A 24,155-nucleotide genomic window follows, 5' to 3' on the forward strand; every position below is an offset into this window, starting at 1 on the left:
GTCCAGGACCAGCTGGCTTCACAGGTGAATTTTATCAAACATATAAAGAGGAATTGGTGCCCATCCTCCTGAAACTCTTTCAAAAGGTTGAAGAAGAAGGAATACTCCCAAAGACATTCTATGATGCCACCATCACCCTCATTCCAAAACCAGACAAAGATACCACCAGAAAAGAAAACTATCGCCCAATATCATTGATGAATATAGATGCAAAAATTCTCAACAAAATCTTAGCCAACCGAATCCAACAACATATCAAAAATCATACACCATGACCAGGTAGGGTTCATCCCAGGTTCACAAGGATGGTTCAACATACGCAAATCAATCAACGTCATACACCACATTAACAAAGGAAAAGTCAAAAATCATATGATCATCTCAATAGACGCAGAAAAAGCATTTGACAAAGTCCAGCATCCATTCATTTTTTTTTGTCTTTTTAGTTATTTCTTGGGCCGCTCCCGTGGCATATGGAGGTTCCCAGGCTAGGGGTCGAATCGGAGCTGTAGCCACCGGCCTACACCAGAGCCATAGCAACGCGGGATCCGAGCCGCGTCTGCAACCTACACCACAGCTCACGGCAACACCAGATCGTTAACCCACTGAGCAAGGGCAGGGACCAAACCCGCAACCTCATGGGTCCTAGTCGGATTCGTTAACCACTGCGTCACAACGGGAACTCCCAGCATCCATTCATGATCAAGACCCTCACCAAAGTGGGTATAGAGGGAACATTCCTGAAGCATAATCAAAGCCATTTATGACAAACCCACAGCAAATATAATACTCAATGGGGAAAAACTGAAAGCCTTCTCACTCAAATCTGGAACAAGACAGGGATGCCCACTCTCACCACTGCTCTTCAACATCGTTTTGGAAGTCCTAGCCACAGCAATTAGACAAACAAAAGAAATAAAAGGCATCCATATGGGAAAAGAAGAGAGAAAACTGTCACTGTATGCAGATGACATGATACTATACATAGAAAACCCTAAGGACTCAACCCAAAAACTACTTGAAACGGATTAATAAATTAAGGCAAAGTAGCAGAGAGAAGATTAACATTGAGAAGTCAGTCGCATTCCTGCATACCAGCAATGAAATACTAGAAAAGGAATACAAAAATACAATACCTTTTAAAATTGCACCTCACAAAATCAAATACCTCGGAATACACCTGACAAAGGATTTAAAGGACTTATATGCCGAGACTATAAAACTTTAATCAAAGAAATCAAAGAAGATGTAAAGAAATGGGAAGATTTCCCATGTTCATGGATTGGAAAAATCAACATTGTAAAAATGGCCACACTGCCCAAAGCAATCTACAAATTCCATGCAATCCCTATCCAATTACCCATGACATTTTTCACAGAACTAGAACAAACAATCCAAACATTTATATGGAACAACAAAAGACCCAGAATCGCCAAATCAATCCTGAGAAACATGTGTATGTCTCCTTTGGAGAAATGTTTATTCCAACCGTTTGCCCATTTAAGAAATCAGGCTGTTTTTGCTATTGAGTTGCATGGGTTCTTTATATATTTTAGATACTAACTCCTCATCAGATACATGGTTTGCACATAATTTTTCCCATTCCAACACAGTTGTGTTTTCACTCTCTTGTTTCTTGTGTTGTAGAGAAGCTTTTAATTTTGATGTTGTCCCACTTGTGTATTTTCGCTTTTGTTACTTGTGTTTTTGGTGTCCTTTCCAAGAAATGTCCAATGTCACGAAGTTTTTCCACTATGTTTTATTCTAGGAGTTTTACAATTTCTGATTTTACAGTTTCAGCTTTTACATTTAAGTCTTTAGTCCATTTGAGTTGATTTTTGTGACTGGTGAAAGATGAGGGCCCAATTTCAGTCTTATTTTTAAAAAAGTTAGATTGTTCATTTCCCCCTGTTTCTTTCTCAGAGTATGAGGGAAGTATAATTACAGGATGCATGGAAATATGTTAGCAAGTGATGGTGGATTAGTTTGTAATGATGCCACTCTGAGTACTAGATTGAAATAATACATCACTTGTTGGAAGGCACTCTGAATTTCCAGTTCCACTCATCCACTGTTGACAGCAGCTGTGAACTGGAGTTTTAAAACACTTGCCATCTGCCTCTACATGGATTAAATCATGAACCAGTTCAGCTGCAGACCCACAGCATGCCCTCAGCAGAGCTTAGGGTGAAGACCAGGAGTGAGGCATGCTGTGCTCTGGGAAAACTGGAAGAGCAGGTCCTTCAGATAGCTATTGTTAGGAGGATTTTAATGAGCCCACTTCTTCTTGCATCTCTTCATTTCTTATAAAAAAAAAACAAACACTAAAGCCTTCATGGTAGTGTCTGCTCCTCATGACTAGTAGTACGTTCATGACACCAGAGGCAAACTTCATAAAATGTGTGCATGGCTGCATGCACACCTCTGCCTCCACCTTATAACACATATGTTGGCATTTCCCCTTTTCCCCTTTGGGTCAGGATTTCAGAGCTCCTGGGTTGTAATAAGTGGACAAAAACAAAATATGTCATCAGTCAATGCAGTCACTCCCAAGGGTGGGCTGGTGAGCCCTGAGGGAACTCAGGAAAGAAACAAAGAATACTGGCCCACAACAGAGGTACCTATTGAAGGAATGAGTCCAGTAAGCCCAGACCTTTATATCTTCCCATAGAAATAGGTTTTCTGTAAATCTTCTTCTGTAACTCTGATGACATGTGTCTCCTCTTCCTACTACCTTCCCTTTCTTGCAAAAACTCATATATCCTAGCTTTCCCCCTGCCTCTACCTGCTCAGAGGGGGTTCTCTGGGCTAAGATGCTGTCTCCTAGGCTTAAGTCCCTAATTTTGCCCCAAATAAAACTTAATTCCAAGCTTTCATGTTGTGCATTTTTTTTAAGTCTACACAGCCCGCTCACGAACTCTGAAAAAAATGTTCTTTTCTGCATTCCAGGATGGAATCTTAAAATCCATAAAATCTTAAAAATTCCATATTTTAAGACATGATGATGTAAGATATTGCTATCCTAAAGAATATAATACTCTAAAGTTCTTGTAATTATCCAGATATAATCAAGTCAATTTTATTTTTTTTCCACTGTACAGCATGGGGACCAAGATACACTTACATGCATACATTTTTTCCCTCACTTTTTTTGTTGTGAATAAGTATCTCAATGCAGTTCTCAATGCTACACAGCAGGATCTCATTGTAGATCCATGCCGAGAGCAATGGTTTGCATCCATTAAACCCCAGGCTTCCCAATCCCTCTCACTCCCTCCCTTACCTCCTGGGCCGCCACAAGTCTATTCTCTAAGTCCAGGATTTTCTTTTCTATGGGAAGGTTCCTTTGTGATGTATGTTAGATTCCAGTTACAAGTGATATCATATGGCCTTTGTCTTTGTCTTTCTGACTCATTTCACTCAGTATGGTAGTCTCTAGTTCCATCCATGTTGCTGCAAATGGCATTATGTTGTTTTTTTTTTATGTCTGAGTAGAGTTCCATTGTGTAAATATACTACATCTGCCTAATCTTCCTAATATGTTGATGGACATTTGGGTTGTTTCCATGTCCTAGCTATTGTGTATAGTGGTGCAAATGAATATGCAAGTGCATGTGTTTTTTTTTAAGGAAATTTTGTCTGGATATATGCCTAAGAGTGGGATTGCGGGTCATATGGTAAAGTACCATAACCTTAGAATCTATACATAGAACTTCCAGTATGACCCCATACATCCCACTCTTGGGTATCTATCCGGACAAAACATCTACTTAAAAGAGACACATGCACCCCATGTTCAGTGCAGCACTATTCACAATAGCCAGACATGGAAACAACCCAAATGTCATTGACATATGATTGGATTCAGAAGAAGTGTATATATACACAATGGAAATACTACTCAGGCCATAAAAAAAGAATGACATCATGCCATTGCAGCAACTGATGGAACTAGAGAATCTCATACTGAGTGAAATGAGCCAGAAAGACAAAGGACAAATACCATATTATAGCACTTATAACTGGAATCTAATATCCAGCACAAAGTGAACATCTCCTCATAAAGAAATCATGGACCTGGAGAGAGAGACTTTGTGGCTGCCTGGTGGGTGGGGAGGGAGTGGGAGGGATCGGGAGCTTGGGCTTATCAAGCACAACTTAGAATAGATTTTCAAGGAGATCCTGCTGAATAGCATTGAGAACTTTGTCTAGATGCTCATGTTGCAACAGAAGAAAGGGCTGGGGGAAAAATGTAATTGGTAATGTATACATGTAAGGATAACCTGACCCCCTTGCTGTACAGTGGGAAAAAATAATAAATAATTTAAAAAAAATAAAAAATAAAAAATTAAAAAAAATAAGGTATCTCCAAAGTGTTCTCCATAGTGGGTGTACCAGCTTACATTCCCACCAACAGTGCAGGAGGGTTCCCTTTTCTCCACAACCCCTCCAGAACTTGTTATTTGTGGACTTACGAATGATGGCCATTCTGACTGGTGTGAGGTGGTATCTCAGGGTAGTTTTGATTTGCATTTCTCTAATAATCAGTGATGTTGAGCATTTTTTTATGTACTTGTTGGCCATCAGTGTATCTTCCTTGGCAAACAGTGTATTCAGGGCCTTTGCCCATTTTTCCTTTGGGAGGTTGGCTTTTTTGCTGTTGCATTGTATAAGCTGCTTGTGTATCCTAGAGATGAAGCCCTTGTCTGTTGCATCGTTTGCAACTCTTTTCTCCCATTCTGTAAGGTGTCGTTTTGTTGTCGTTTTGGTTTCCTTTGCTGTGCAAAAGCTGGTCTGTTTGACTAGGTCCCTGCTGGTTTCTTTTGACTCTTCTTTCCGTTGCCTTGGGAGACTGACCTGAGAACATATTCATGAGGTTGATGTCAGAGAGTGTTTTGCCTATGTTCTCTTCCAGGAGTTTGATGGTGTCTTGTCTTCTATTAAAGTCTTTCCACCATTTTGAGTGTATTTTGGTGCATGGTGTGAGGGTGTGTTCTATTTCTATTGCTTTGCATGCAGCTGCCCATGTTTCGCAGCAATGCTTGCTGAATAAACTTTCTTTTTCTCATTTTATGCTCTTGCCTCCTTTGTCAAAGATGAATGGACCGTAGGTGTCAGGGTATATGTGTGGGTTCTCTATTCTGTTCCATTGGTCTGTCTGTCTGTTTTGATACCAGTACCACACTGTTTTGATGACTGTGGCTTTGTAATATTACTTGAGGTCTGGGAGAGTTATGCTTGCTGCTTGGATTTTGTTCTTCAGGATTGCCTTGACAATTCTGGGTCTTTTGTGGTTCCCTATACATTGTTGGATTATTTGTTCTAGTTCTGTGAATAATGTCGTGGGTATTTTGATAGGGATTGCATTGAATCTGTAGATTGCTTTGGGTAATATGGCCATTTTTACAATATTGAATTTTCCAATCCATGAACATGGAATATCTTTCAATTTCTTTACATCTTCTTTAATTTCCAGGATTAATGTTTTATACTTCTCGGCATATAAGTCCTTTACCTCCTTGGTCAGGTGTATTCTGAGGTATTTGATTTTTTTAGGTGCAATTTTGATACTGTATTTTTGTATTCCTTTTCTAATATTTCATTGTCGGTATACAGAAATGTGACTGATTTCTGAATGTTAATCTCATATCCTGCTACATTGCTGAATTTATGAATCAGTTCAAGTAGTTTTTGGGTTGAGTCCTTAGGGTTTCATATGTATAATATCATGTCATCTGCATACATGACAGTTTTATCTCTTCTCTTCCTATTTGGATGCCTTTTTTTCTTTTGTCTATTTAACATATGGGTATAGCAACTGATCCTCTTCATACTCAGTAGCAAGATGGAAACAAAGGTTGGAGTTGTTAGTACCTTGCTGCCCAAAGGTACTGGGGAAATAGAAAAAGAAATACAAATAGATGGTGGAGAATAGAAAGAAGAGAAAAATGTCATTGATAGAAGAGTAGGGAGATCACTGCCACCCAGTGTCCTAAGTTGTCCTGTGTATTAGAAGACAAACTTTTATAGCTCTTGTAATTTACTTGCAAGTATAATCCAGGGAGTGTAAGGTGGTGCTTTGGAATTAATTTCTCTGCTGTGAGCTTCACACATCCCCAAACGTGGATCTACAGACTTAGAGCAAGTAGTACCTTGATTAACTATAAACCTCTTTTTGCAAACTGAATTGATAGCTCATATTTTTTTCAAATGGATATCCAACTGTTTTTCTAACTTATGTTAGTAAATGTACACTTATTGATGAAGGTGTTTCATTGACATAATTTTACTTACCATATATTTAGCAACAGCCTGTATGTTTGTCACTGTACATAAGTTACATTTTGTGTTTCCCATAAATATTCCACCAGATAAGAATGAACAGTGATGTTTCATGTGAGAGAAAACTGAAATGCACAGAAGTCAAGCAGCTTGCAAGGTTATGTATTTGGGAAGTTCCATCCTGAGAATGATATTCATGATTGTTTCATTTCATGGTTTATCCTCTTGCCACACATTATTTTATATGCTCCTAAGTGGAAACAAGGATTCATAAGTGATTATAACAAAAGTTGATTCGAATGTCTGAGTAATGGTATCTGTGTTTGAGGAGCTGAGAATGAATAGTGAGACCATGAGGACAGGTTGAAATTGAGGTAGCCACAGGATATATGTGTGAAAATACTCATTTGGGTTTTTTCACAGTTTGAAATGGATGTCAGGACTCTAAAACTAGATTTGGGAATCTTTGCTTGTAAATGAGAGTTTAAATTATTTGGAAATTGAGGAAGGTCATCCAGGAAAACAGAGAGAATAGAGAATTGAGCCACTCTTCTGGGTAGGGTTAAACTAACAGAAAGAATCCCAGAGTGGTCTCAAGAAGCTTGTGGAAAAATCATAAGTGAAACCATGAATAGTAGTGATATCATACTTAAAGGAGTGGAGTTTCATAAAGATGTGAGTGGGTGTTCTGTGTACAAAGGGCACATCAGCACTTGTGGCTAAAACTCAGACACCTGTAAATCCTGATTCACATAACCAATGAGTAGAACAATTTCAAATAGAAAAAAATGTGCTAGAAACCATGCATTTTATTTCCATTGCTCAGAATCTTAAAGTTCTGTAAACTAATACTCACTGAGGACAGAAATCATGACTGTTTCGTTCTCCAGCATTATCTTTATCATAGCAAACAATAATTTGTAGCATGCAATTTCTCTCTCTTTTTTCGTTTTTTTCATTTCTTAAGGAAGGCCAAGAGATCTGAAGGTAGTATGTGGAGGAAGCCAGGTCAAAGAAATGTGCTTTTTAACAATGGAAAAGAAGGAGTTCCCATCATGGCTCAGCTGTTAATCAACCCAACTAGCATCTGTGAAGACACCCATTCAATCCCTGGCCTTGTTCCGTGGGTTCAGGATCCAGCGTTGCTGTGAGCTGTGTAGGTCGCACCCATGGCATATTGATGTTCCTAGGCTAGGGGTTGAATCAGAGCTGTAGCTGCTGGCCTTCACCACAGCCCAGCAATGTGGGATCCAAGCTATGTCTGCAACCTCCTAACTTTGAACACTTTTGATCAACCCTTTGATTTGTACACTAAGGAAGGCATAAGTGAAAAATGCCATGAGGAAGTTGTGGACCAAGAAGTTGGTTTCAGATGACAGGAGATGAATAGAAGTTTCAGTTTTCCTCATAGTTTGGATTGACTGAAAGGAAGTCCATACCAAATAAGATCTTTTTCTTATGGAGTTAATGTAATCCTAACGTGTGGTGTGAATATTAATTTCTTTAGGAATATAAGCCATGTGAACACACACTAGTGTTGAGTCAAGTTTATGTAGAAGAGACGGTCTTACAGTCATGTGAGACACCTTGTCTTCGATGGTCACTGCTGGGTCTCTGCCTCTCTGGTCTGCCGGATATCCCTGTGGTTTGATCTCCTGTTTCCACTGCCCTGTGTGTTGACTTGTGTTTATAATTATACTTCTATTTGCTTATAACCACGGCTTGACAGGTGTTCCTTCCAAAGAGTTTATTTACTAGAAATGGTGGTCTTGTGTCTCATTGTGGACCTTCAACTTGTTTGTTCTTCCTGACTCAGGAAAAAGCACCAGGTTCAAGTAAGCATAGCATCTTCATATTTTAAAGGACAATATATTTAATCTAAGAAACCTCTCTTCTTTTCTTGGGGTTATATTGGAAATTCTTATCATATGTTTACCTAGATTCTTCTAGAACAGTGACAGAACAGAATGAGAAAATTCACCCTTTTGTAGGAGTATTTTTTCCTTAGGGAGGTTCTGACTGTTGGGGTTATACTCATATTAATAATCTATCTGTAAAAAAAATCCTTTCTGCTCTTAAAATGACCCTTTATATTTGGGAGGAAATATTTCCTTGTCTGTTGAGTCATACTCATTTCAATAATTTGTTTATAATAGTGGGCTATTATGATTATGACATAGATGGTCTGAATGAAAGCATATTCAGGTGAGCTAGGTACATGTAGTTGATGGTAGGGAATTCAAAAATAATAGTCAATTACAGAAAGTATGTAATAACCAGGAGGAGTGTTTTTAGGCTTTGAAACATAAATAGTTATATCAGAGATGTGAATGGTTTTCAGTGAATTTTAATGTAATTCAGAAAGGAGAGTAATTTGAGAAAGACTGAGGCATTTAAAAATTATATTTATATAATTATAAATATATGAAAATTATATTTACACCATGGAGATTGACATCATCTTTTGTCAGTATTCATCAACAGTATGGTCTCTAGTTACATGATCATTAAGAATCTTTTCTTTTTTATTGCCTCTTTGTCTTTTTATTTGGAAGTTCCCAGACTAGGGGGTTGAATTGAAGCTGTAGCCTCTGGCTGACACCACAGCCATAGCAATGCAGGATCTGAGCTGTGTCTGCGACCTATAGCACAGTTCACAGCAACACCAGCTACGCATCCCATGGATGCTATTTGGGTTCGTTAACCACTGAGCCATGATGGGAACTCCAGTTTGTTGCCTTATTTGTATTTTAACCATATAGAAAACTTGATATGAGTATTTTTTTTCTTATTTGGAACTTCTATTTCTGTTTAAATATTACTAAATTATATCAATTTTAATAAATTTATATTAACTTTATTGTCCCAAGAAGCTTACATTTTTTTTTTCATCTGAGAAAAACATCATTTATTTCTCAGTGCGGGGCCAGAAACCTGTGAATTCCACAATGAAATCCAATGACATATATAATCACCTTTTTATTATTTTTTTTTTCAGGCTGCACCTGCAGAATATGGAAGTTTCCAAGTTAGAGGTTGAATCAGAGCTGCAGCTGCAGGCCTATGCCACCACCACAGCAACGTGGGATGTTAGCCATGTCTGCAACATGCACCACAGCTCATGGCAATGCCAGATACTTAACCCACTGAGCAAAGTTGGGGGTCAAACCCACATCCTCACGGACACTATGTCAGGTTCTTAAACCACTGATCCACAGTGGGAACTCCTACATCAGATTGTAAATTAAAAATCAGATTGTATATTTTTCATGGCTAATCTATCTCAAGCAGTTTTATATCACTGATCACAGCTGCTACAGTTTGATTTCTGTTTTTGCAAGGTTTGCATAGTAAAAGATTCCAGTTTGTAGGGTTTCAGTTGAAGACTTCTATTTCAAGACAAGGAAAATATGAAAAGGGTTGTATCCCGGATCCAATCTGGGTACCTCCCCAGATGCACTCTATATAATATGTCTTCTGGACAGGCTGTGGATGTAGAACTCCCATGTCACTGTCACCACATCTCTTGCAGACAGACATGTATAATCAAATTCCTTCCTAGGAGTCTATACCACAGATAAGAGAATTGTAAAGAAGTCTGAATGTACACCCTCACAGGGTTTATTTTGAAGTCAGTGGTCTGATACAGCAAGAGTGGGACTCTGAAATCTAAAATAGACACACTTTCATGAAGAAGAGTGAGAAGCATGAACTCACAAATATTCTTGCAAGGCCCTAGTTGTCCTAAGTAGCTTCCTCGTTCTTGAAAGAGAGAAAAGAACAATCAGCCCTATAAATTAAAAAATGTAAATTAATAGAAAAAGATGAATCATACCTACACTCATAGGATAACAATTACATTTGGAGTCGGGTCCAGAACCCTGAACTTGAGTTCCTGTTGTGGCTCAGTGGTTAACGAATCCAACTGGGAACCATGAGGTTGTGGTTTGATCCCTGGCCTTGCTCAGTGGATTAAGGATCTGGCATTGCTGTGAGCTGTGGTGTAGGTTGCAGATGCAGCTTGGATCCTACATGGCTGTGGCTGTGTCATAGGCCGGTGGCTACAGCTCTGATTGAACCCCTAGCCTGGGAACTTCCATATGCCATGGGTGCAGCCCTAGAAAAGACAAAAAAAAAAAAAAGAACCCTTAACTACTAATGACATTCTACCTTATCCAAAAGCACCAGGGCCCTTAATATTAACCTGATTTTAAAAAGATATATTCTTTGTTTTCAAGAACTAAATGAGCCTGATCAAACCCAGTGCCTCATTCATTTTCTCTAAAATACCAATTGTAATTTTACTATGATATGCAGGAAATAAGACAACTAACTGCTGTTTACCATTTTTTTCATGATAAACATCACCTAGGAGATGAATATTCACTAGAAATCTGCAGAGAACTGCACAACAGGTGATTGGAAGGAATACACTGGTTGCTTGGCAGGAAGGATGAGGTGAGGATCTTTATATAGGTAGCAAAAGATGAATAATCAGATATTAATAGGTGACCACTAACCTTAAAAAGTTGTAGGAAAAAAATGAGTCTTGTTAACTACAAGCTTTAATTTTCAGGTTTGGGATCAGAGCTTAATTACAGAGAAAAATTAAAAAGTCACTGTACCCAATTTGTGATCCAGCAATCCAGTCCCCCTTTGCTTTCATTTGAAGATGAGTTTCTACTGCTCATCTTCCCATTCACTAGTTTTGCCATCTTACGTGAAAACAGGAACTCTTCATTTCATATTTAAAGTAGAAGAAATAAGAAAGTTATTTGGAATTTCCAAGTATACATATTTGTAGGCATAAGTTTTGGGTAGTTAGGCAGTATAATGCAGATCTTATATTTTCCCCTCTCACCCCACACACACACAAAAAAATCCACCCCCTTACTTGGGCTATGTGCACTTGAGAAATGGTGGGATCATGACCTGTGCTGGCTGGTGACATCCTGGGAGCAGTGAGAGAAAAGGGATCTTGCATTCACTGTGTAGATTTTCACTTCATCTTAGTACCTGCTAATGTACATTTCATCACTGCTCTCTCCAGTGATACCTGAAACTCTTTAGTTCAATTAAAAATAAATAGGAGTTCCCATTGTGGCACAGGGGAAGCAAATCCAACTAGTAACCATGAGGCTGCGCATACGATCCCAGGCCTCGCTCAGTGGATTAAGGATCTGGCATTGCCATGAGCTGTGAAAGAGGTCACAGATGAGGCTTGGGTCCTGCATTGCTATGACTGTGGCATAGGCCAGCAGTTGAGGCTTGGATTTGACCACTAGCCTGGGAACCTCCATATGCCATGCGTGTAGCCCTAAAAAATAAATAAATAAACAAACAAGCAAGCAAACAAACCTCCAGTCTTTTGTGAGATGGTGTAGAGGTGTTGCCCGACTATGGAGAAAGTGGGCTAGAGAGAGAGAAAATAGTCTTCATGTGACTCAAGGTGCCTTTCCCTCCTACATTCTATGGAGCTTGATGCTCTAAGCTCTTAGCATCTCAGGAGTTTTGCAGGTGAACTACTTGCTATTATCCCCTATCCTATCCTATCCTATTTATCTCCATTCTCAAACATTTGTAACTTCCTCTATCTGTTAAATCAGTTACTTATCACTCTTCTCTATGTTTCAAAGAACATGTGGAAGTCTTTCACCAACTGGTATTTCCTGTCTGGTTCTTTTTATCACTATGGATTAACGCATGATTTGGGGTTTTTTCATTTGTTGTTGTTGTTGATGATGTTTTAGCTCCACACCTGTGCCATATGAAAGTTCCTAGGCTAGGAGTCGAATCAGCTAGCAGCTGTTGCACAAGGCCAGTTCTGAGTCATATCTGTGACCTGCACCACTCATGGCAATGCAGGATCATTAAACCACTGAATAGGGCCAGGGATCAAACCCACATCCTCATGGATACTAGTTGGGTTTGGGTTCATTAACAGTGAGCCTGAAGAGGAACTCCTTGGTTTACATTTTGTACTCTTTGTCCTTCATGTTCTCTGTTCACTTAAAAGGTCTGCTTTCAGGAGTTCCTGTCGTGGCTCATTGGTTAACAAATCCAACTAGGAACCATGAAGTCACCAGTTCGATCCCTGGCCTTGCTCATTGTGTTAGGAATCTGGCATGACGTGAGCTGTGGTGTAGGTTGCAGACATGGCTCGAATCCCATGTTGCTGTGGCTCTGGCATAGGCCAGCGACTGCAGCTCCAATTCAACCCCTAGCCTGGGAACATCCATATGCCATGGGAATGGCAAAAATACAAAAAAAAAATTCTGCTTTCATATAGCTCTGTTTTGTCAAGATGCAAATTCTTTCTCCACAAGTCTTTTACAATATTCTCCCACTTCCCATCAGCCTCTTAGGTCCCTATTCAGAATTTCAGAGAGGAAATCCCCAATAAATCTGGTTTGTCCTTGAGCTGAATAGACTAAACTTAGGTCATTGGCCAATCTACAGAGTAACCAACTCCCCCAGTCAGGCATCATCCTGGGTACAATCTGCTGTGATTTAAAAGGGGGGGGGTTGGAAGGGTAATGGGATAAAAGTGTGGCACCTGATCATATTTGTTTAGCATGGACTGTTAGCCAAGCATTTTGAGGAAAATATGACAGTATCTAATCAAATATTTACCTAGTCATTTAGATAAATTTGACTTGCTTTCTCTTTTTTTATTAACTTTATTGAGATATTATTAACATCTAACATATGTAACTATAAGGTATATAATGTGATGATTTGATAGAGGTACATATTAGAAAATGAGCATCAAATAAGTTTAATTAATCCCCCCACCCCATTAATGACATTGTGTCTGTGTGTGTGGTGATAACATTTAAGATCTAACTCTCTTAACAGCCTTCAAATATAATACCTTTTTGTTAACAATAGTCCCCATGCTGCGCATGAGACCCCAAGAACTTATCCATTTTATAGGTGGGGGTTTGTATCCTTGAACTAATATCTCCCTTTCCACCCCTCAACCCCTGGAAACTGCTGTTTCTGAGGTTGGCTTTTTCAGATGCTGCATATAAATAAAAACATACACTTTGTCTTTTGCATCTGACTTATTTCACTTAGGCTTCAAGTTCCATGTTGTCCCAGAAGGTAGGGTTTCCTTCTTTTCTATGGCCTAATAATATTCAATTTCAGGTATATCTCACATCTTTATCCATTTATCCTATGATGAACATTTAGGTTGTTGTCATATTTGGCTCTTGTGGAAAATAGTGCAAGGAAAATGAGAGCAAAAAGAATATTTTAGAGGGAGAAGGGTCTACAATGGTGGAGTAGCAGGAAATAGGCTCACCTACTCCCACAAATAGATTGAAAATACAACTACATGTGGAACTATGGCACAGAAAATTTGAGAAAAACTGACAAAAGAACTCAAAATTATGATAGAACAAGAAAGATGTTACACAACCAGACAGGATAAGAGAAAGAGGAAAAAAAGAACAAGAGAAAAAATAAGTAAAAGGAAAGGAGATGGGACCTGCTCTCCCAAGAGGGAGCTGGAAAGAGGAATAGTTCCTACACCCTATCAAGTTCCCCCAGCAGCAAGAAGATCAGCCAAAATCAGAGAAGGAACTCTAGAGAGATGGTGTGAGGCAGTTCAAAAGGAAACGGTTCTCCACAAACGGTCAGTGCTACGGGCAATGGGCAACTGTACGTGGGTGCCAGCAAGTGTTGGAAACTAAAATGTTGGCCTTAGAGACCAGACCCAAAGAGGGAGCTGGGGCTGGCAACATGGGGATAAAAAGAGGATTGGCGATGAGGAAATGGCCTGGGGGACTAGAGTGTAGGGCGACCACAGTGGAGAGCATCTAAGCAGAGGCAAGACCAACTGCAGAAGAGCCCATTCGTGAAAGGAGGGCTGGCTGTCTGTGCCCACCCCCTGCTGATCAGGGAAAACACAGGGATCTGCAGAGGCTCATGCTAGTGGTGCCCAGTCAGCCCCAGAAGAGATGCCAGTGGCAGTGCCCATTCCCTGTGAGACCAGTAATCTTCTCAAGCAAGGCAAACATAGGTGTCTTGGCTCTACCCAGAGACTCTTCAGACACTTGCACCAGCATTGCCCAATCAGCACCAGAGATCTGCCAGTGACAATGCCCACTCCTGTGAGAGGGCTGCCAGTGTCTGCTCCATGCCCGAGGTGTGGGCTGCCTGACTGGAGAAGAGCACAAGTTGCAGGGCCCCTGCCAGTGGCCCTGCAAAGGCCCATATTAGTGGCACTCATTTCACACCAAGGCAGCTGGGAAAGGCCCATTAACACACCTCCCAACCCATAGCGGCTACAAAGAGCACTCCACCCAGCACTAAGGCAGGGGAAGGGACCACTAGAAACACACATCCTTCAGCTACAGAGAAAGCCTGTGAGCCATAATTAAGGAGAAGTCCCTGAGCCCTGAGGCTTGAGAGAGAGATCCCTAGAGTGGCCAAGCAAGGCGAGTGCTAGCAGAACAGTGGCACCTACTCCTATACCTACTGAGAGCAGTGGAGCCTTCCTGGCAAAGGGAGGGGGCAGCAGGAGAAACTGCTGACATAGCAAGCTATGAAAATGAGCCCTCAAAGCTACCGGCTCTCAGGAGGGGCTGTAGTAGACACTGCCACCACTGCAAGCTACAGAAGCAATCCTTCCAGTGGTGAATCACTGCCACCTACCTCACAGACCCATATCCTTTGCAGCCACCCAGCTACAGGAGAAGGAGTATGATACCATGACTCCCAACACATGCTCTGGGTACACATGAGACATTACCACCCCTCAGAACTCCAGGGCTCTCCATACCAACTGTAAAGGGGAGGATAAGCAGAAAGGTAGACGTGAGATGACAAAGAAGCATCTTTCAGACAAAGGAACAAGAGAAAAACACACAAAAACTTCTAAATGAGGAGGAGATAGCAATTTACCTGAAAAGGGATTCAGAGTGTTGAGAGTAAAGATGATCCAAGATCTTGGAAAAAATGGAGACCCAGATGGAGAACTTAAAGAAATGTTTACCAAAGAGCTAGAAGATTTAAAGGCAAGATGAATAGCACCATAGCCAAATGAATAATAAACAGGAAGGGATCAATGGCAGGTTAATGGAGGCAGGGGAATGAATAAGTGAAATGGAAGACAGAGTGGTGGAAATCACTGCTACAGAAAAGAATAAAGAAAAAAGCATGAAAAACTGAGGAGACCATAAGAGACCTCTGGGACAACATTAAATGTACCAACATTTGCAACATAGGGGTTGCAGAAGGAGAAGAGAGAAAGTGCCAGAGGAAATATTTGAAGAGATTATAACCAAAAATTTCCCAAATATGGGAAAGGAAACACTCACTCAAGTGTAAGAAACACAGACAATTCCATACAAAATCAACAAAACAACATCAACAGAATTCTACAAAATAAACCCAAGAAGAATTGCAGCAAGACACATACTAATCAAACAGACAAAAATTACGTTCAAAGACAAAATATTGAAAGCCACAAGGGAAAAGCAACACGTCACATATAAGGGAACCCCCATAAGGATAACAGCTGGTCTTTCATCAGAAATTCTACCACCAGAAGGGAGTGGCAAAACATATTTGAGGTGATGAAGAGGAGGAACCTTGAACCAAGAATACTCCACCCAGCAAAGCTCTCATTCAAAGCTCTGGGAGGGAAGAAATCAAATGTCCCATTTTCAGAGGACATAGCTGTCTAGAAAATCTCAGGATAGCAGCAAAAACACAGGTAGACGGACAGTGGGCTTGGCAAGCTCATGTGCCAGGCCACGGGCTCCTCTGTGCCACAACGTCTACATGGAAACCAAAGGATGACACCACAGCAGCTAGTCACACCTCAGAAGGTAAGGTACTTAGGCATGAACATAATGCAATGTGGGTAGGACTGCAGGCCAAAAATTACAAAATGTTGGTAAAAGAGATCAGAGGTCCAAATAAACACAGAGACACCATGTTTGCAGATTGGAAGACAATGCAGTAATGTTTTCCCAAATAAAATGGCCTCATCGAGTGAAAAATGTTTGTTCTGCCAAAGACTGTTAAACAGATGAAAGGATCACTACAGACTGGGAGAGAATATTGGAAATGCTGAGTTCCAGAATATAGAAGGAACTCCAGTGAGTTAACCATAAAAAACGAATATTCCAATTAGGATGTCAGCAAAGGACACACCTGGACACTCCCCAAACAGGGAGCACAGCTGGCTCATAAGCTCACATCATCAGCCTTGAGGGGAATCAGCTCAAAGCCACATGAGGTGCCACTACACAGCCATCAGAACAGCTAATGTAAAACAGCGACCACATGGCAGACTGGCAGGGACCTCGAGGATGTGACCTGGGAGCTCAGCCCCTCTCCGCCCTGCCACAGCTGCTTCTCACAGAGAGAACAAGACCCAGTGACCCCATGCCTGGGTGTTCACCCCAGAAATGAAAGACACTGTTCGCAGCAGCCTGTTCCCAACAGGCCCTGGATGGAAAGAAGGTGCAGATGTGGTCCAGCCCCACCACTGATGTGTCAGCAGCTGCAGGGTGAAAGCCTACAAGGGGTAGATGACCATTTTTGTTGCCTAAACATAGCTTCTCTCCATCAATGCCAAATAGAAATGCAGAGACAGAATTGTGGCTAACGGAGAAAAATAATAGCTTTTGTTGCTTTGCCAGGGAGAGGAGGCCACAGCAGGCTAATGCCTTAAAGACTGCGCTCCCTTTTGGAGAATTGTGGGGTGTTTTGTAGAAAAAGTCAGGAAAAAAACAGGCTTTCAGATAGGAGTCAGGATTGGGGAAAACATGCATTCTTCTCTCTTTAGGGGAATCTTTGTCATCAACGCTGGTGTCAAGAGATCTCGGCATGATCGTGATGGTGGTCTTCTGGGTTATTTCCTAGAACAGCAGCACTTGGGGGAAAGGGCACATTGATCAGAGATTAGAACAAACCAGGAAAATCCCTGAAAAACATCAAGTGCTAATCATCTTTAGCCCACAGGCAGTTGTGCTCAGGGTGCCTCATCTTTAGCTTATCAGGGATTGTGTTTAGGGTGCAATTAAGCCTGAGAGAAGGACAAGGAAGGACTCTAGGCTGTTCAGTTTGAAAGCATTCATTTCTAAAAGAAGCATGAGGAATATAACTTTTCCCTTAGGTGTACAAGATGCCCATGTCATTCTGTGTATCCCTTGAGGGGGAAGCAGGATCCTGGCCCCAAGGCTATACTATTGTTTCTCGACTATTCCTTGCTCAGGTCTGAGTACTAATAAACAGGGGACACAGAAATATGTGGGGTCTTCAAAGGTTTCAAAGGGAGGGAAAGAGTCCAGCTTGAGAGAAGAAGGGAAGGGAAGGATGATCAACGAAGTCTCATGTCCCTTACCCTGTTGGGTCACTCTGGCCAGTTGTCTGTGTCAGAAGGTGACCAGGGACCAAAGGGTCCCAGCTGCAGCCACTGGGTCTGGTCCACTGGCTGGTGAGCTGGTCCTCAAGTACCCCAAGTGGTGGGGATGTAGTCATAGCAAAGAAGGGATATCCCACCAATGTCACGGATTCAGAAAAGCTTTTCCAAGCCAGCTTTCTCTAATAAAGTGGTGGGGATGTAGTCATAGCAAAGAAGGGATATCCCACCAATGTCACGGATTCAGAAAAGCTTTTCCAAGCCAGCTTTCTCTAATAACTGCATGTGAAATAAAAGAGCCCACTTCGACTATTTTTAGGGCAAAAACATTCCCTTTAATACTTAGATACTTACAAGCATATGTTTGGTATGTATAGAAACCTGGCTGAGGCATTCATTGGAGCCTGGCTTTCTGGTGCTCCTCATTTTTGTTTGAGACTCCATTTCTCATTTCAAAGTTGAATTGGTCAGAGATAAAGTTTACTAATGCCATTGTGTGGTGGGCCAGTGTGCTGCTTGAGAGCTTAATTCCTCTAGATTTTAGCCCAGACTTGCTTTAGCTCTCTCTTACATGTCTCGGCTCTCCCAGTGGCATCTAGGACACCACCCATGCTCAGATCACTAAACGGCCAGTTCTCATTCTTGTCCCTGGTTAAGCAGGTTTAATGAATGTGTGGGTTTCCCTATGGGACCACCGCATGGCATGAGGTCTCAGCCTCCACCCCCGTGCCTTACATTCCTCAGTCACCCGAGAAAACCGAAGCCAGCCAGGAGGAGTCTTGTCCCTTTTCCTCAGAGCAAACGCTCTCAGGTAACACTTTCATCTCTATCCCAACAAAATTATATTGTGGCAGCCAAATTGAGGAATGGCATCAGATCAGCATCCTACTTCACCACGCAGTCCAGACCACAGTCTCTTTTCTAGGGTACCATCAGATGGAATTAAATACTTGAGCACAAAACTGAAAGCAAAACCGAAATCCTGGCCAGCCAAGAGAGACTCACAGAATTACAAATGAGGTCTCCTAAAAGAAAAATTTCCAAATGGGAACCAAAGTTTCCCCAAATGGGCAAGGTTGAGGGGGTCCACCAAGCCCTGGACCTTGGTCCAAATTGGCTTCGAAGTCCCACTAAGCCTGGGACCTTAGTCCAAGAGGTGCCTTACAGATGGGATCTCCCAAAAGGGAAATTCCCAAACAGGCACTAAAGGTTTCCCAGATGGACAAGGTCCAGGTGGCCTCAGAGTGCATGCGGCGGGACCTACCCAGATGCTGGCAGAGGTGTCACAACATCCCAGATGCTCCTTTTCTCCTTCCCAAAAAGGTTTCTTGGGAAGTGATAGGGTTCCAAGGGGATGGGACACAGACCCCCACCCCCACATGAGACTGTTCACCTTGGAGACTTGCTGTGACACCCTTTCCTTGAATGTGGTTGCTCAAGTTCGGCAACAAGAAACAACACCTTGTGGAAAACAAATTCTGCATAAATTAACCACCTATAAGGATTAACTGACCTCTATCATGGGACTTAAGCCCCTACCCCTCACTTGACCTTCCCTCCTCCTTCTTCATTGTTCCTGCCACAAGTTCCCTCCATGAACTCCAACCACAGATCCTTTAGAAGACCAGCACCTCCTCACAGTCATAGCTGGTGCCCTCTAGAGCTCAGCCTGTCCCTTTCTGATGCCTTAATAAATCTCTCTTGCTTTACCAACTTGGCCTTGTGTTTTCCTCCCTCAGCAAACCTAACAGGAATTTGGGATCTGCAGTTAATAGAAGGAAAGAACACATATAAAGATTACAGCAGAAAGTAATGACTTAGAGACAAATAAAACAATTGAGAAGGTCAATGAAACTATAAGTTGGTTCTTGGAAAAGATCAACAAAATTGATAAACCTTTAGCCAGACTCATCAAGAAAAAAAAGCAAGAGGTTTCAAATCAAAAAAATTAGAAATGATAAAGAACTTACAAGTGACACTGCATAAATCCAAGGGATCATGAGAGACTACTATGAGCAACTGTGTGCCTAATTGTATGAAAGACAGCAACAGCTTCATCAATGGGCAGAGTGGTCACTGGGCACAAATACACAAAGATCCAGGGCACAAAAGTAAGACAACTACTGTGATGAGAGAGACACAAGTGGCAAGGTCTTTGTGCTCTGCCCCCAAGCTATAGTTCTTTAGGGAATGCAAGATGACCAAAAAGGAAATCAACATGAGGAAAAAATTAAGCAGACAGATGAACCTACTGTTGGCTTCAACAAAGAGACCAAGGGTGTGAGTGTCCATGCAGACAAATTTCAGTAAAGGGTACAAGTCACACATGAAGGGATCTCTGACATTGGGACCACAGAAGAGCAGCCCAACAATAAAAAGAATCTGAATGGTTGCATGGAGAAATCCTCCAGTCCAGGCCCCTCCCAGCAGGACAATACACAGCCTGTGGTTCATGATGGTCGTGTAGTGCAGAGGTCTGCAGATGGCCACATAGCGGTCATAGGCCATCACCATCAGTAGGATAATCTCAGTAGCACCGAAAATGTGTTCAGCATAGACTTGAGCCATGCACCCAATAAAGGAGATACTTTTCTTCTCGTTAAGGGCGTCCACAATCAGCTTAGGAGCTGAGGAAGAAGAATATTGTGTCTATCAAGGAAAGGTGGGTCAGGAAGAAGTACATGGGGGAGTTCAGAGCCTGGCTGGTGGTAAGAGTAACCACAATGAGCAGGTTGCCTGAAAGAGTTATCATGTATACAACCAAAAACACCACAAACACTACGTTTTGCATTTGAGGATTCTGGGTACAACGGATTAAAATGAATTGGGTCACATTCCTTTTTTCTCCATTTTTGTGGTATGGTTGAAAGAATGCTTTACCTAAAAAAAATAAAAGAAAGGAAAAATGAACCACAAAAGGATGAAATACTTCAAAACTCTGTCTTTTAACAGTACTCTTATAATTTCTCAGATGATTCCTTCTCTTGTCAAAACTGTCTAGGAAGAGCTACCTCAAAATTTCTCTGAGTTAACTCTCTTAGTTTTTTTTTTTAATTCTGGACTCAAAATTATTTTTATAAGACATATGAAAACCAGAAGAAAGGAACTACATCTCCTTCTGTCTTTGTAATCACCAAAACTCCCTTGACTATCAATATAATGGACTAATGTAGTGATTAGAAGTAATAATTTTGGAGACGAACAAGACTTTAAAATGTATGTGTGAAGTAACTTGAAAAGAAAGATAAATAGTTTGAATTTTATAAGCATAGGAAAATAATATAGGTAAAAATTAGTGAATGATACTCAATTTGTAATTAAAGATGCTAGGTTTTATACGTGCCATTTAAGAATAAAACTCAAATTTTAAAAATTTCACTTATAAAAGTTAATATAGGTTTTGTCTATTGACAAAGAGGTGATGCAGAAATAAATAATTATACTTAGACTTTTACTCCCGAATGAGAGATTATGTGTAAACTTTATTTTTTTAATATTTTCAAAATCTACAGTTTATATTACTAATTTTATGGTCAGGAAATACAATTTCCATGTTTTGTCTTAGACTCCTCAAGTTGAAATAATGAATTTTTAAAGTGATTGGGATAGGTATGGGAAAACAAACATAGGGAAGTGGACATTAGCACATTGTGAGATCCAAAAAATATTTTCTGGATATAATTCAGTTAGCTGTTCTAATGTACTGATGAACTTGTTGTTATCAAGTCACCTAATGGACACAGAGTGAGGGCTTGACTGGGTAACAAGGGCTTGAGAAGATCAGGGCAGAGGGTGAGGCTGCCCTGATTGCCCCCTGGATCCCTTATAATCATCCTAAATTCCATCTTTAGTCTACCAAAGTTTATTGATGTCTGATTTTAACTTATACAATTTATACTGACAGCCAATAGGTCAAGCCTGGATAATCAAATAGGTCAGTGCAATGCAAAGTCTGTTTCCATTTACCTGATGAGGAAATACACGTAGTATTCAAACTTTAAGGTAAAATATTAAACTAAATATTGTCAGTATTAATTTTCACTTTTTCCTAAACCTAAGATTCCATTACTCTCTTTCTGCTTATGCATTCTGAAAACCACAAGGCAGTGAAGTGTAAAATGAATTCTGTCTGTTATGTGTAGTCAATAATAAGGAACATGGAAAGGAAACCTCTTCTGGGTGATCCCACAAGGGATTCACTGAGAAGCTAGCTTTAGGGTTCCAAGCCCCAGGAGAGGGGTCCCCTTTCTGGACAGTCCATTGCATCAAAGAATCCTTCCAGGAACAATAACACTGAAGAAGAAAGTTGAGTGTCTTCTAAGTGCCAGTCTCCTCTAGAGAAGATGACCCCTGGGAGAATCAACAACCGAAAATCAGACAAAAATCCCAAACTTGATTTATTCATCCTCATGATTTCACTTATTACTTCAGATTCTTGCAAACCTTGAAGCGGTTAGAATATATTTTTAAAACAGTTCTCTTGCACAGTTTTCACTGGCTCCTTTTGTCCCACACAACACAAAAATGAACACCCAAACAAAACAACTTGTTCTATGTCAAAATAAATGACTTTGATGGCCTTTGCTAATTGATAGACCCAAGCATGGGATTAATTTCTTTTTCATCTTAGTCCAAAGACCAGGAGAGTTCCTGTTACCATTTAAATCCTCTAATATCCATACTTCTCCAAAAAAAAAGAGGACAAATGGGAGTTCCCGTTGTGGCGCAGTGGTTAACAAATCCGACTAGGAACCAGGAGGTTGCGGGTTCGGTCCCTGCCCTTGCTCAGTGGGTTAACGATCCGGCGTTGCCGTGAGCTGTGGTGTAGGTCACAGACGCGGCTCGGATCCTGCGTTGCTGTGGCTCTGGCGTAGGCTGGTGGCTACAGCTCCGATTCGACCCCTAGCCTGGGAACCTCCATATGCCTCGGGAGCGGCCCAAGAAATAGCAACAAAAACAACAACAAAAAAAGACAAAAAAGACAAAAAAAAAGACAAATGGACAAAAGTTACGATATATCAAAACAATCCTTTTTTGGGGGGTGGGGGCATGGCTGCAGCCTCAGACCCATGCTCCAGCAGTGATACAAGCCACTGCAGTGACAATGCTAGATCCTTAACCAACAGCACCCAAGAGAACAGCAGCAAGATAATCTTGATATTCCACAAAAAGGCATTCAGACTGCAATTGGGAGGCAAGAACTTCAGCAGACAAACTTCTCCCTAAGCCAAGAAACCTTTGTTGCCGTCCATATTCCATATACTCAAACACTGTGAAATGCAAACTTTTAGTATAAATCTGCTTTTTCTCATTTCTATGGAGTGCAGAGATGAATTTTTTACACCATGTAGTTGCTATGATACATGTTCATTGTGGTTGAATTTTGCACTCTACTGGGCACTATACCAAGTACTTTACATGCATTACTTCATGTAGTCTCCAAAACAATCCTATGAGGTTGTACACTCTTGCCTATACTTTAAAGGAAAGGAAATTGTGCTCACAAGAAGATAAATGTCTTGCCCAAAGTCATAATGATAAACTAATAGAGAAGACTACATTCAAATTCAGGATGCCTGTGTCTAGTTCTTTGGTGCTCTGTGCCTTGCCAGTAGAAACACAGTTTCCTTCTGGGAATCAACAATGCCAGAATTTGAAAAGCAATCCTATGAGGTTGTCACAATATTATCTATATTTTAAAGGAAAGGGCATCAGTGACTAGAAGTTAACTGACTTTCCCTAGACATGACAATAAAAAAGACAAGATAAATGGAGGAGACTATATTCAAAATCATTGTCTGTTTCTAGCTCTTTGAACTTATGTCTCTCCAGTGTACATCCAGTTTACTTCTAGAAATCAGCAATGCCAGAGTTTGGAAAAACCACCACAAATGGCCATGCATAATCCATGGCAGTTCTTCTGCTAACCTATGAAATGGAATGTAAATTTGTTGTAAACAATGCACTGGAATGAAGTGGAATGTAACATTTGTAACTTATCAAATGTTGATGCGTTCAAGGGTCTGTTGGACAAGAACTAGAATTTTATACACAAAAAAATCTAGCACTTTGTATTTGATGGCCTCAAATGCTCTTTAAAGATAGGGGAACTGGGGTCCAAGGAGGAAATTGATCAGTAGTAGAAACTGGTCAGTAGTACACAAGAGTCCAAATCTTCTATGGCCAAAACTGATTTTATTTTCCCACCATCACATCTTATCTCCCTTCAGATGCCTTAAGACCAGTGTATATAAGGGGAAAAGAGAATTAACTTTTATGTCCTACATTCAGAAATATCTATCTGAACTCTCAGGAAAAGGACTGTCTGAGGTCAGGGATGCAGAAATGCAGCCATATTGCTGAGACCGCACTGATTGCAGCAGAAATAAGATCTTGTCTTGTTAGACCAAGATCCACGAAGGTCTGAATAGAATCAGAATAAAATAGTCCTTGAGCCTGGAGTTGAGTAAAGATACCAAACCACAGCAGA

At 40.8% G+C, this 24,155-nt stretch overlaps 1 pseudogene; it reads right to left on the bottom strand.

Moving 5' to 3' along the window:
* Nucleotides 1–19,661: 19,661 nt before the first annotated feature.
* Nucleotides 19,662–22,586, bottom strand: LOC125124488 (olfactory receptor 4C12-like; annotated as a pseudogene).
* Between the last annotated feature and the right edge of the window lie 1,569 nt (nt 22,587–24,155).

The sequence above is a fragment of the Phacochoerus africanus genome, chromosome 4, assembly GCF_016906955.1.
Source record: "Phacochoerus africanus isolate WHEZ1 chromosome 4, ROS_Pafr_v1, whole genome shotgun sequence".
NCBI lineage: Eukaryota > Metazoa > Chordata > Mammalia > Artiodactyla > Suidae > Phacochoerus > Phacochoerus africanus.